The sequence below is a fragment of the Cryptomeria japonica genome, chromosome 4, assembly GCF_030272615.1.
Source record: "Cryptomeria japonica chromosome 4, Sugi_1.0, whole genome shotgun sequence".
NCBI lineage: Eukaryota > Viridiplantae > Streptophyta > Pinopsida > Cupressales > Cupressaceae > Cryptomeria > Cryptomeria japonica.
In genome coordinates this window covers 679,847,564-679,862,998 of record NC_081408.1, presented here as the reverse complement: position 1 = coordinate 679,862,998, position 15,435 = coordinate 679,847,564, and positions in this window count along the sequence as shown.

Here is a 15,435-nt window from a genome sequence, read left to right as displayed (position 1 = left end):
CACATCAATAGCATAGGAAACAAAAATTAATTGTGTATGTTTTTTATCAATATATTATATCGCACTTAGTTATCCATCATCAGCTAAGTTACCAGATCCACTGATTTTTACTTTGGGTCTGGGTCTTATTGTACCATATCTGAATTTTGATGCAGTAAGGTTCCTGATCCTATCAGGGTGCTGAAATATGTCTATGGATTTGTCCTGGATAAACCCGGGCAAACCCATCATCTAGGACAAAACCCAGGTGATTCCAGCAGCACCAACATGGTATCAATGCTTTTTAAAACCGAAGTTTGTTTCATCTTTTTCGCTTTTTAATAAAATTTTCAGTATTTGAAAGGATTTATGCTCCCTACAAGCCCCACAATAGTTTATTTGTTCAGTTTTTTTAAGGATTTATAATAACAATGAAATAATACACAAAAACATGGATCAAGAAAATTACAATAACGTAAAAGATCTGATTAATCAATATGCAAAAATATTTGACAAAGGAATTCTAGAGACAAAAATCAAGAGAAATATTGTTAGAGAATGGAGACAGAAATTCCAAACAAATTCATAACTCAACAAAAGCTCGTGGAATCCAAAACAGAACTTTTAGCATAAAATTTAATTCAAGGGAACAAATTGTGGATGGTAAGAGAATCAATGAAGAGGCTCTAAACTACTTTCAAAAACTCGTTAATAATTTTGAAGGATCAAATTTGAACAATCAAAAGAAAATTTTGGAGTAAATTTCAAAACTATTTAGTGAGGATCAAGATGACTTCTTAATGAAACCCTCACCGAAGAAGAAATCAATATAACAGTTACTCATCTTCGTCCAAATAAAGTTCCAAACCCCCATGTTTTTCCAGCTGGTTTTTCCATAAATGCTGGAACATTGTTGGAAAAGTTATCTGATTGACGGCAAAAGAAACAAAAGAAAAAAGCACTCTTTTTAAGGACTTAAGCAATACCTTCATTGCTATTTGTACCAAAAGAGGAGGTGACAACTTTTGAAGACATGCACAATTAAAAGGCTGTGGCAGACAGGTTAAAACTATTAGGATAACCGGTGGACAACTGAGAGAGGGGGGATGAATCAATTGTCAACAGATTATAAAACTTTAAGCTCACAAAACCTTCTACCGGAATGCATAAATCAAATACCGGAATAGCGGATGTAACAATTAAGGATAAACATAAATTATAGAATAATTAACCAACCATCCATAACACATAACACCAATATTTGTAGGTGGAAAACCCGGTAAAGGAAAAAACCACGGTGGGAAGCCTACCCACAGTCAGATAATACTTCTACAAAGTATGTGATTACAATAAGAGGGGCATGTACATGCAGAAAGGCACACTGCCTAGAACACAAAAGGAGCCTCACTGACTACAAAGAAATCCAAACTACAATCCGGAAATAAGAATGAACTGCAAGAATAGCATCTCCTATACTTGAGTACAATTCTGGTTAAGCTCAATACCGGAGGTCTTAAACCTCTTTCACAAACCCAATTTGATCATCTATGATCGACCAAAACCATTACATATGATTACAACATTATTCGCACACAAATAATCCTATATCCCATAAGACCACGATCTACAAAGAGATCTTACATCATATTTATACCAACCCGAGACCTAAACAATTAGGTCGGCCACCTAAAAGATAATACAATAGATCCGTTACATAATCCCGCAAACCAATGATAAACCAAGTCGGCCTAAGACCAAAACAACATAATCCAAGCAATAAATCCAACTGATGATGCATCGAGAGCATCAACCAACACGTTACACAAACCAGTCTATAACCTAGTAGAGTGAGATCGGACCTATAATAGGTCGCCATAAGCCAAATGAAACACCACCGATCAACTAGAACACGAACAAGATAACCATCAACATCCTGATAACCTTCTAGAAGTCACACCAACACCACTTATCGGATTCATCAAAAGATCTTCATCAAAGCATTGTCGGTAAAACCCTTACCGATGACCAAAAGGCTTACTAGAACAAATGATAGCATCCAGATCATCAAATCCCAAACCAACTGAATGTGATATGCATCAGGAACACAAGAATAACCAATCCAAGCCAATGCCACAAGCCGGACCAAATCGGAGAATACCGGAGATGGTCTCTAGATCAATATCATAGTCTAACCACTCTACCGGAAGCCGGTAGACAGCAAAACAACTAATGTTGACATCAATGACAAAACATCAATGCAACACATAATCAATTCCTCCAAATTGCCAACAATCTCTCCCATTGGCATTGATGGCAACACTAGATGTGAAAAACATCCAAGTGCCAAGAAAATGCCAATTAAGTCTCCCCCAATGAAAGACATCCAACAGACTCTCCAAGAAGATATGACAACGAAGTTCTAAACCAAAAACCTAAGTTCTGAACCAAAAACCAAACTCCCCCTGAGAATGATATCACAATAAAGCTTTGTTTTTCACATATATCTCTCCCCCTTTAACATCAATGCCAGAAATCTGACATAAACATCAAAGAAAAATCATAAAACCTCTAAACCACACAGCTGACTACTCCCCCTGAGTAGTAGCATCAACACATCAATACGGAATGAATGATAGCACTTGATAAATGCATACCGGACTGATGGCATCACTCAATTCTATACCGAAGGGGCAGAAACTCACAATTTGTCTCTCAAGTACTCAAATGATTCCTTAGGCAAGAGGTTTAGTGAAGATATCTACAATCTACTCTTTAGTGTTCACATAAACCAATCTGACTTCATTTGCTTCCACCTTCTCCTTTAGAAAATTATACTTGATAGAAATGTGCTTAGTCTTAGAATGAAATACCGAATTCTTTGATATATCAATAGCAGCAGAGTTATCACAATGAATAACTACCGGTTCATTGCAATCAACCCTTATATCCTTCAACATTTGCTTCATCCATAAAACTTGTGTACAGTTAGTAGCAGCAACAACATACTCTGATTCAACAGTAGATAAAGAAGTACATAATTGCTTCTTGCTGATCCATGAAACAAGTTTCTTTCCAAGAAAGAAAGCTCCACCAGATGTGCTCTTTCGGTCATCAACATCTCCAGCCCAATCAACATCTGTATATGTGTTGTGACCATTTCACACATCGCCCGATCAAAATGGGGACCCCCTGTTGTTTTTGAGTGTTGTTTTCTCTTTGCCTAGCTTTTCTCTGCTTGTTAGGTGTTTTGAGTGAGTTAGTGGCTGCCTAGGCTGGGTAAGTTAGGGTTTCCTTCGTAGAGCTTGCCTAGGGTTCCTTTCAAAGCCAAATTTGACCTAAGCTTGGGAAAGTCATTTGTTTTGTGCCTAGAGCCCTAATGTAATTTTAGCGGAATCTTGCCTTTGAAAGATGGAAAATGTATATTTTGCAAAGAAGTTGAGAAGTTTGAGTTAGGATGAGTCAAGGTGGTAAGTTTTTAGGCCAAAGTTTTGTCTTCTGTCGAGTCAGAGTCAATTGAATGAAGCCAATGATCAAAGTGTAGGCTTGAAAGGCGAATGCTAGCATGAGCAAGCTTGGAGAGATGTAGTTATAAGGATTTGGCTTGAAAATTTGAGAAAAAGTTAAGGAAATGAGCCTAAAACATAAATTTCGCTCCTAACCCTTCTAAAGGGTCCAGAGCGAAATTTCTAAAATCCCTATTTTGCTCCATGCTTGAAACCAAGATTTTTGCTCCCAGGACATGGATGAAGGAGGGCATATACATTCTTGCCTTAGGAAGTGATTTAAGACAATTAAGTGATGAAATTTGAGCTAAAACATGAATTTCACTCCTAACCCTTCCAAAGGGTCCAAAGCGAAATTTCCCAAAAGGACCTAATTCTTCATCTAAGTCATTAAATGGTTGGACAAATTTGCAAGAACATGGAAGGAAATGAATCCAAGATCAAGTCCAAGGCAAAGTCAAGTGGAAGAGAGTGTGAATTGAGCCTAGAAGAGCAATTTTGCTCCTGACCCTTCCAAAGGGTCCAGAGCGAATTCCTTCACAGGGCATTCTACCTTGCCCAAACCTATGAACTAATCCTTGTCCCAGGCATTTTTGAAAGCAAAGTTCTTGTTTTGATAGGGAAAGGTTGGAGATGAAGTCAAGATTTGAGCTTAAACTTGAATTTCGCTCCAAAGGGTCTAGAGCGAAATTCTTGGGAGACCTTATTTCTTCACTAAAACCTTGAAGTAAACATCACTTTGAGGGCAAGTTGACTTAATGGTGATAGAAGAAGGTTTGAGAAGTTAGATTCAAGGCAAAGAAAGGAGAAACGAGGTGTAAAATAAGCTCAGAGACAAATTTCGCTCCTGACCCTTCCAAAGGGTCTAGAGCGAAATTTCCCATAACCCCTATTTGCTCCTTGTTGTGATCAAGATTTTGACTTCTAAGGCATGATTGGAAAGGCATTGATGCGTACTTACCTTTGAAAGGTGATTTAAGGAAATGAAGTGGTGAAAATAGACCTAAAACAAATTTCGCTCCTGACCCTTCTAAAGGGTCCAGAGTGAAATTCCTAGAAGCACCTATTTTCTCCTTGTTTGAGGTCAAAATCTTAGTTCCTATGGCATGGTAGAGGGAAGATTGGTATGTAGTTGCCTTGCAAGGTGGATTGGAGTAAAGGAAATGATGGGATCAAGCCTAGAACTTGAATTTCGCTCCTGACTCTTCCAAAGGGTCCAAAGCGAAATCCTTAATATAGCTCATTTCCTCACCATAAATGTTGAAAAGAACATCACCTTAGGGCAAGTTGGCATGAGTATGATGAAGTGAAAGGCAAAAGGGTGAGTCCAAGGAAATGCACTCTCGATTGCCCTTAGTTCTTATCAGGAAATGCAAAGTTTATAGAGTAGCAGATCAAGCATAAGACAGTGGCAGATATCTCCAATCTTCCTATGAGAAAGAAGACAAAGAAATGAAGATAGATTGGGATGAGCAAGAAGTAGCAAACTTAAGAGCATTGATAGATCCAGTCCTGAGTTGTACTCGCAGATGGGTGGATGTCCAGCATCAAAAGTTGAAGGAATAGAACATAGCTATGACATTCAACTTAGAAACAAGAATGGAAGAAGGAGAGGCTAGTGCAAGTGAGAACACTTCTCATTCTAAGGGGTCGAAGAGAAAGGAGGGACCTGAAAAGAGAGAATCATCCAAGAAGAGACAGAAAGTGAATCCTAATCATCCCTCGAGTGTTTCTTCTAGACATGAAAAAGAGATAAGTCAAGGAAAGGGCCAAAGAGAGAAGGTGTATGAGATAGATGAGTCTATGGAATCCATGGTACAGAATGACAAACAAGACAAAGGAAGGACACCTTAGCACTCATCAACTCAGTCTCTTCCTCTCCAAGTTGATGTTAACGAGCAACAAGAAGAGGCCTTTATTTATTGACAATATCCTCTTCTTAAGAAATCCATAATTCTACAAAGGACATTAATAGCTTATAGTTTTCTCCAAAATCCAACCCTAGAATTGACTAAAATAATTGAATTTTCATTAGTCCTCCTCTTTGTCATAAAAAACCCTAGTTCCATCTTTCATGATTTTCTTTGAATTACCTTATCCAACTTCATCCTACCCAGCCATTGAACACCAACCTCTTCTTATTCTACCAATTTCACCAATTTTTTCTTTTTAGTACATATAGACCTATTTTTCTTAATTATCTCTTTGGAATTCCTTATCACCAAATCATGTTCCCCTTTAACTAAATATTATCTTTTCATCTTCACTTTCATAATATTATCCTAGGATATGTTTCTATTAATCCAACACTAGTAATTACTGAAGTTCTTTTTCTCTTTTTTTAAAATTTTATACATGACACATTTTTCTTGAGTTTTCCTTTTTTTTTCTCCTTTGTATTACTTTTAAATTTATTTTTTGTCAATGATGATTCTCCTATTCTACACTAACTTTCTATATTTGATTTGTTTTCTCCTCTATTTTAGTTACGCATACCTTCTTTAGCATCACAGGTTACATTTGGACTAGACAATTATTCACTTTCTAATCAATGGTGCTAACATGTTATTACAGAGATATTAAATTTGGAAGAATTATAAATATCATGTTATTTATCACCACCAAATTATATAAATATTTTCCTCCTTTTTTTATTTTTCACTTATTAGAATAATGTCCTAGTTTACCATAGTTATAATATCTTAGCCTTTCAGTCCTTTGTTTGGTACCTTTATTATTATCGTGGTAGCCTCCCTACCATCTCCTCAATAGTTATCGTGGTAACTCATGGAGGGTTATATCTCTTGATTTGTAGTATCATGTACTATATATTGTTAAGTGGTCTTATACTTTCTATCAATTAAAGTTCCCATAGCCATAGGCCAAACAAACATTGAATGCTCTTATGGTTAAACCCTATGTTTTTGTTCATACACATCCAAAAAATTCTTCCCTAGTCAAACCATGAACTATTGGTTCATATTTTTCTTCTTCATGAAGTAACATTGGACAGCTATTTGTGTCATCTTTGTCCCACTTTATAATTTACTATATATACTTTTTGTCTTTCTAGGTAATTTATCAAGTTCTCTCAGCATGGTAGCCCTCTTCATTCCTTTGATTATCAAATTTTCATTCCTTAGATATTCTTCCCTAATGCAATTTTTAACCCAAAACTTCTACTTCCTCTAGGTAGGGGACAAGTCTCATCTTTCTCACATTCATTATAATTTATCACTTCAACATTACATTTTTTAACCCTAATAAAAATGATCAATTTTACTATTTCCTACTAAATCATTCTTCCTTATCTTTGACTATGATTCTATTATGGCAATCAATTGTAGTGCATCCTTATATCAAGAGAAAATCTTCTCATCTATTTTTACTAGAATTTGAGAGGTTAACCCTAAAATAAAATGATCAATTCATTTCTTTTATGCCCAAGGTATCTACTATCTTTCTAACCACAATTTTGAATCATTGTTGATTTTAATAAATTTTAGGCTATAATTTTTCTTAGAAACCCTAATTTTGGGTTTGCAAATATGCACTTATAAACTCTATATGTACTCTAATTTTGATTATGAAAAGGGTTGGATTGTTGGCATATACATTCTTTATGAGATATTAATGCAACTTTTGGTGTGGATTCTCTTGTTGAATTTTGTTAAGTGTGAATGAAGTGTGTTCATGTTTCGTATCTCTGGTTATGTTAATGATTTAAACAAGCTTATTAGTTGGTAATATTCATCAATATATTATTCAATAGCAAGGATAACTTGGTTGCATCGATATTGTGAAGAGCTTAATATGGATTTGTCCTATATGTGTGCATGCTTATGACCTTACGATTGTATTAATTCTAAAAATTTGTTGTTGTTCTGTTCCTTTGAATATTGCATTATATTTGTATGAATTGTGCTATTTTAATTAATGCAAATATGATTAAGTTGATGTGATTAAACCGTCAAAGCTTTTGAATGTTCTTTTGAAATCTAAATTACAGTAGGATTGTTAGATTAGAATTCTTATTTCAATTATTGTTGTAGATTCAAATCAGAAAAAATAATAAAAAGAGGTAGATTTTCAATTGCATAAGTAAATGCACCATATTTCCAGTCCCAAGAGTAATGATACCAGCAATCCCCTTTGTTCACAATCACAACCATTCACATGGATCTATCTTGTGCAGCTATGACCTAGCCTTTCGGAACCTTGGGGTGGATATTTTATTTCACTTTTCAAGAGAGGGGCTCTGCTTGTGGATCTCATGTCGTTGGTTGTGATAACATTGTAGTCAACAAACACCAACATAGGGTTTAATTTAAGAAATCCCTATATTGTTGGAATAATCAAGAACCCATAATGAAGTTGCAAATACTTCAAAGGATAAACCAAGAAACATGCCTTCCACAAGAGAATGTTGCAACATTGGCTCATGAACATGAGATTGAGATTATGTTAAAATGATTCAATTGATATGATACAATTTACAAAATGAGCCTTTCTTATATAGGTAAGGTGATGAGGTAGGATGACAACTACCCTTGCAACAAACATTAAATGCATATAATGCATAATGCTAAATTTCTAAGGAAAATATTAAATAATTTGGCATGGTCTATCTTCTAGAATGCCACCTAGGATAATTGAAATGATCTTATGAACATTATTAATGAAAAATCACATAAAGAAACTTTATTACAACTAACTCAAATGCAATCTAGGTTCTAAGTAAACTTAATGTGTGAATAGACTATGAACTTGTTAGGATATAACCACATTCACACCAACACAACCCATTAGGTGCAACTTAGGAATAAAAATTACTATGCAAATGATCCAAGACTAATATGAAAATGCAATATAGGTCCCAAAAACTAGGCCATGTTAGGTACCCATGCATAACTAATCTCTCACAAACATAGAAAAGGAGAAAACCCTTTGGGACAAAACTCCTCTCCAAAAAAGAGATAGTGCAAATCATATACAAGTGTAAGACGAAGTGATGTATTGAGGTATCATTATCAATATCCCCCAAGATCTATATCCCACATGAGAATCCAATCAATATCCCCACATAGGAGGGAAAGAGAGAAACTATTTAATCCGACCACAATAAATAATTTTCTGCAAGAATGGTAGGTTATTTAAGACAAAATGAGATCTAATGCTCATAAACCACTTGTTTCCCCTTGGGAAGAAAAAAAATGGGCTATATAGATGTAGGTATGCTTCCCATTTAAGATATGTGTAGTGTCATAAAATTTCAACCCTTACAATTTTTACTGCATTTTAGGCCCTCACCTTTGCGATGACATTTTCTCACCCGAATAGGACCCCTTTTTGCCCTATTTCTTCAAATTTGCCTTTGTTTTAACCCTGGTATCACCTCAGTACCCTATTTAAGCCCCAATATAGGGCAGGACAGGGGCATGGCACCCCTATCCTCCCTCTTAAAGTGGCCCTAAGATGGGTCCATCTGACCCTTGGACCTAAATCTGTCTTTGGGAATTAAATTCCCCTATGTCGGCCTTCGGTTAGAGGATAATTAACCCTCGAAGGCAAGTATAAAAGGGGGGATTTATCCTCTCATTCAAAAGAAGGAAAAAAGGAAAGAGAATAGAGGTGAAAAATCAAGAGGTCTTCACTATCGTCACCAAGCATTCAAGTCTTCAAACATCTTCTTCTCCATGTGTCTTCTTCATTCATACATTGGAGAAACATTACAACATTCATTTGCAAGCATGTGTGTGTGTTAGGGTTTCATCATGTTACATTCCATTTCATTCAACACTTGTGATTACATTCAAGAAGCAAAGAAACTAGATGTTGTGTGTGTGAAAAAGGGTCTGTAGCTGCAAGCACAACACTTCAATTAAGTCATTACATGTATGGTTAGTAAATCAATAATCAATAAGTAATAAACCATAACAAAGTGACTAATTTCCTTCTAAAAGATGCGAGTATAAGATTGCTCTCAGATTTTTATAAGCAATACTAGTGACTAGACTACACCAAGATGAAGGATTTAATCTATATGATATTAAGCTATATGGATGCAAATAATCGATGAATAATTCAAGAAATAATGAATTCAAGCAATATGGATTCAAGCAATAATGGATGCAAATAATCTGGATGCAAGCAATATGGATTCAAGCAATATAGATGCAAATAATCTAAAAAAGCACAATGTATTCAATGACTCCAAAGCAAAATCAGCGTGATAATAATAAATCTCCAAGTGTGTTCTCAAAAATCTCTGGGGTGAATTGGAATGAGAGCTGGAGGTTGAATTTATAGAGAATCACAAGAGAGATGATGAAAAAGCTCAATTTAAGATTAATTGAAAATAATTGAGAAATTAGGTTCAATTAACCTCGAGATAGATTCCAATTATAGCTTAATTGAAATGCATTCAGATAAGAAGTTCAAGTTGCATTGGAAACAATATTTAATTAATTCCATGCATTTGTGATAAAAATAGATAATTCTTTGATTTATTCAAGAAAAGAGTCTTTTCAATGTAACTGAACTTCTTTTTTTGAAAAAACTTTGAGTTCCAATTTTAGAGAATAATTCAACAATTCAATTTAGTTGCTTTTCTGATTTCAAGTTCTAAATTTAGAAAAAGAAATAATATCTCAAGTTTGATTTCTCTCTCAATTCAATTCTTTTTGTTTATTTCAATTCAACTCTTGCTTTGTAATTAATTCATCTTTTGTAATAAATTAATTCCTTTTGCATGATTAAATGGCAAATTTATTAATTAATTAAATATGCAAGGATATTTAATAAATAAAATAGGATAATTGATCAAAATGATATTCTTGGAAATGATTCAATTAATTAAATAAATATTTAATTAATATTGAGTAATTGATTTGCCATGTGATATTTGATGATTAAAGAATTAATAATGTGCTCAAGATTGATTTAATTGCCTTTGGTTAGGACCTTGGTGATGTTGTCGAGATTAGGGGCCCATGGTTTAGATGACCATTTTTAGGGTATTACATATGTCATCAGCAAATTTCAGATCTACAAGGTATACATTTCCATTGTTCACATTTAAGCATTTGCAATTACTTTCTTTCAAGGTTGATTCCTCAACCTAGGTTTGACTAAGGAAAACCCCTATCCAAAACCCTTCTTCTCTTCTTTTCTGTGTGTAGGTTTCAGGTGCACAACTGTAATTGTACGTTTAGGCTTCATTTTCAAAGACAAAAAACCCTTTTCGGCCGCGGATTTTTCAGAGGACCAGGTGTAGCTTCAACTCGGTCTCGATGGATTTTCTCCAAATTTGCAAGGTAGATCTTTATCAGTCTAAATATCTCAAATCCAAAGTTATAGTGTGATCCTGAACCAGTAGCTCCTTATTTCATCCATTTTGTATTCCAAAAGAGGGCAAATTGCATTCCAATCCTTGTAATCCACTTGGTATTCACATCCTTATTTCCCTTAGATTTGGATCTAGTGGATTCAAGCCCCTCTTTTGAATGTAAAGTGTCTCCCAAGTGAAAATCATCCTAGTGGTTTCCTTTCTCTCTCATAGGTGGGGAACCACTAGGATCTAATTTTCCACTTTACATTTTGGTGAACCCGACGTCCTACATCTTACTTATGATTTCTTATTGTTAAATCTAAATAATTTTAATTTTAATTTCAAATTTTCATTTCCAAGTTTAATCTTTTTCATTTTTGCAAATTTTAGGGTTAATTGAATAAAAACCCTAATTTTTCATTTTAAGGAAATTAAGCTTGTAAAAAAATAGTATTTTGGTTGAGAATTCAGATCTGATTTCTATTTCAAAATTGCAATTCAAATCTGTCTTTTCATTCTAAAAATTAAGTGGTTAAAAAGAAAAACCCTAATTTTTAAGGATCTCCCATTTTGACCTTTGATTGCTAATTTGACCAATGTAGACATCTCCAAATCAGTTGTTTTTTTGGATTCTGTAATAAAATCATAATTTCAATAATTCCTAAAAATTTAAAAAAAAATTGGCCAGACCAGGTACAGTTTGCACCTGGTCCCTCGCTTTTTTCCCCAAATTTTGGGAGTCAGAATTGATAGTATTTTTCTTCTTAAATCCAGGAAATTGGTGTATTTTACCAATTTTCAAACCTTGTAAGGTCGAAAGTAAATTCAAATTTTAACACTCTCAACTTTTAAATTAATTTTTCATAAAAAGGTCCTAATTTTAGATCTTCTTTTTTAGTAAATTAAGATTTTAATTAAGACACTTTCAATGACAATCAATGGACTAGATTTATTTTCTATTTCACATATGATTATATTGTTTTTAACATATATCTATTACAATCATGTATTGGACAATGGCTTCTTTCATTTTATGGCGCTTCTTTTCATTCATACCACTTGTCATATTGTGTTGTTAGGATTTAAAAGTCATTTCCTTTTCAATTTGATCTCAAAGCTTTCATGTATCATTTATGTTGTATTATGGTGATGCTATTAGTAAAATAAATTTCATATGTTAATCACCTTAAGGATTTTGTAGATCCCAATCTTAGAGATCCTAATCCTTGTACCTCTCCTATGGTATTTTGTGCGAATAAGATGAGAGCTAATACATAAACCAATTATCTTTTTGACAAAGAGCAAGCATTGGAAAGCAATATGGGCCCATCTTCTTCTCATACACATACCCTTGAGAAAGGGGGGTAAAATAAAAATATCAACATTCTTACATCTTTAGACCCTCCTTATTCTCCTAAGACCTATCTTCAACATCAAAAATATGTATGCATTTTATTCATGATCTTTCCCCTCACATAGAAATAAGTAAAGATGAGCCTTTAGATGATGAAGATGTTCATTCCCAATCTCCCAAAAAGGATAAGCCTAGTGAAAGAAAGAAGAGTATCCTTTCACATGATATTCCTTCTTCATCTATGAATCCTTTTATTCCCCTATACACATCAAATTTCAAAGCAATTCATGATCCTATTCCCCCACCTAGTCATTTGCAACATTCTTATAGTTGTGGCTTTAATATAATGACAAAACAAGGTTTTAGAGGACAAGGACTTGGGAAATTTGAACAAGGAATTTGTGTCCCTATAAACCCTCCCACACAAGCTACTACAGAAGGCCTAGGAAACGAGACTCCTCTCTCTATGGATGAACTCCTTAGGCTCTAAAACTTTAAAAATTATCTCCAGAGACAACAAATCGAAAGAGCCTGTAAGAATGCTTCTTCTTCAAAACATCCTTTTTGCTCATTTCATCAAACCCACGATCATAATGTTGACGATTGCCCTGATTTTCAAAAATCTATTCAAGAAGGCATAGAAAATGGCAAAATTAATATCGTGGGTAATGATCCTTCTTCTAATAGTTGTTCTCCTCCATGTCAAGAAACTAAGTTAAAACATATTTATTATCCCGAAAGACTAGCTATAAGAATCTATTGGAGATTAAAATATGATAGGAACATTTCATTTACTCCTAAACAACATAACAACAATCTTAAGCAAGTGAAAGGTGATGAATATTGCATTTTTCATGATTCATATTCACATTCTATTGGGAAATGTCATGCATTTAAGAAATTTGTTCAAAAGCAATATGATCTTGCACAAATTTGTCTTACAATAGACATAGTTGTCTTTCTTGGCAAAAACATAGTGCCTTAGCACTTCTTTTCTCTTCATGTTTGTCTTCACCCTATGACATAAGTAGCCAACTTAACTGGGGCTCTTTATCATTTATGGTGGTATTATTTCAATTTTAATCACCTTGGGGTAGCAACATGAAGTTCACTTTCCTTCTTCTTTCCATGGATTTATCTCTATCTTTGTGCATTGTTCATTATTAGATCTCCTTTCTTGCACAGAGTTATTCTTATGTGAGAATATAATTATTATTTGGTTTTTCTCTTTGCTTGAAGAGGAGCATCTCTAATGAGTAATACACTTCTTCTCTTGCCTTCATTATCTTGGAAAACTTACCTCTGCTATGGTTTCGGTTATTAAAAAGTATGATATGCCCCTAGCATGGAATGGTCTCCTATGATGTACATGTCCCTTCCTTGAGAGGATTTGTTCCATTAGAAAGGCATATTTCTTGAAAATAATCACCATTCGAAGATGAATGTTTGAAAGGTTGATTTGGAGAAGCATGTTTGGAAACAAAATTCAATAGAATAATTGGTGGTGAAAGAGGCTATAATAGAAATGATGGAGGTTGTTGAGGCATGGCTGATGGCATAAAGGGATCATTCCATATGATCTAGTACCAAGGACAAACTGCATAACATGTGAGATAAACAATGAATGTGGAAGATAAATGGCATGTGGTAAGGATGACATCTAAGGAGGCCATAGATTGTGTGCATTTATAGAACAAAGATGGACTGCAATATGGAGGCTAGTGCAAAATGAATGAAGGATTCATTTGATAATTTTTTTACATCTAATAATGTTAATTGAGGATCAATTGTATGGGAAAAGAATCATGCTAGATCCAAGAGAGATTTGGACATGTAGAGCATTAAATGGATAAGTTTTAGAGTAGGAGGAGAGGGTAGATAAGGGAATCAAAATGATTAGATAATGCATTTTGGTATAGAAGGAGATGATATGTAGGTGAATTTAAATCTACAGGAGAAAGACATGTAGGTACAGAAGGAAATATTCAAGAGAAAGGATGTGCAAGGAATTTAGGGGTAAGTAGGTGGAATAGTTAAGGCAATGCTAAAGAGAAGGAAGGTGTAATACAAAAAAAGGCTATGGGGGACATAGAAGCACAAGAAGATGTGTAGTAAGTTTAACTATAGAGAATAAGGCCATGAGATCAAAGATATAGTCAGTAGGAAAAATAAGGGATGATCAAATTCTTAGAGGGGCCACTAGTGCTTAGTGTTACAAGTGTGGTTGCCATTGCACCAAAAGATTGACCTATTAATGCTTGATACAACCACTAGACTTATAGAATCCATAGGAGGTGGTTAAGCCATGTCACAAACCCGAGTGTTGCATTGCACAACACAAGGAGACCAAGGGAACACACCTTGCAACAATCCCCCCCAGCGCAAGCGAGGGGTTTGAACCTATGACCAAGCTCTGATACCATTTGTTAGCAACAAAGAGGCAGAAAACTAAGATGGGGGTGAATCATTTTTCACCGGATCTACAAACTTAATCACAAATACCAATGTGATAAACTACAGTAACAACAAAGATAAGAAAATTGAAAGCACAACACACAACACCAATATTTCGATGTAGAAAACCCAGTTAAGGGAAAAACCATGATGGGAACCTACCCATAGTAAGATGATACTTTGCAGTAGTATGCTAAAAATATTACAATGGGGAATGCACATGCATTCAAGCACACTGCCTAAAGCTCACTACTCAAAAGATAATGACTTGGAAGGCTACAACACTTAAGGAAGTCTCACTATCTTACAACAAGATTCGAACTTGTTAGTGAACAGATTTGTCCTTCAACAAATACATACACATACTAACTCCAAATGCCCGGGATAATGGACAAAGAGCACCAACAGTTGGATAGATTATCATTGAATTGATAATCTTCCTTTGAAGTGAGAGGTATAGCTCCCTCCTTAAAATATTTACAATGAATTAAAAATATGAATGTCTATGACCAAAAGACATGAAGGCATGTTAACACTCATCCATCAACATGGCATGGATGCGATTCAGGATTTAAATAACAAAGAGAGAAACAAATAAATAACACACAGACCATATATTTGATCTTCTCATATGCGCAGGAACAAAGGAAAATTTAACATTTCATTCTACATATATGAATGTACAAAACCTACAGATTTTGTAATACACACATATACTTGACAAGATAGAATGGAACAATACAAGGAATGTGATTGAAGTGACCAACAGATCAATCTCAATCAGAAAAATAAATGTCCATACCAATAGATCTAAA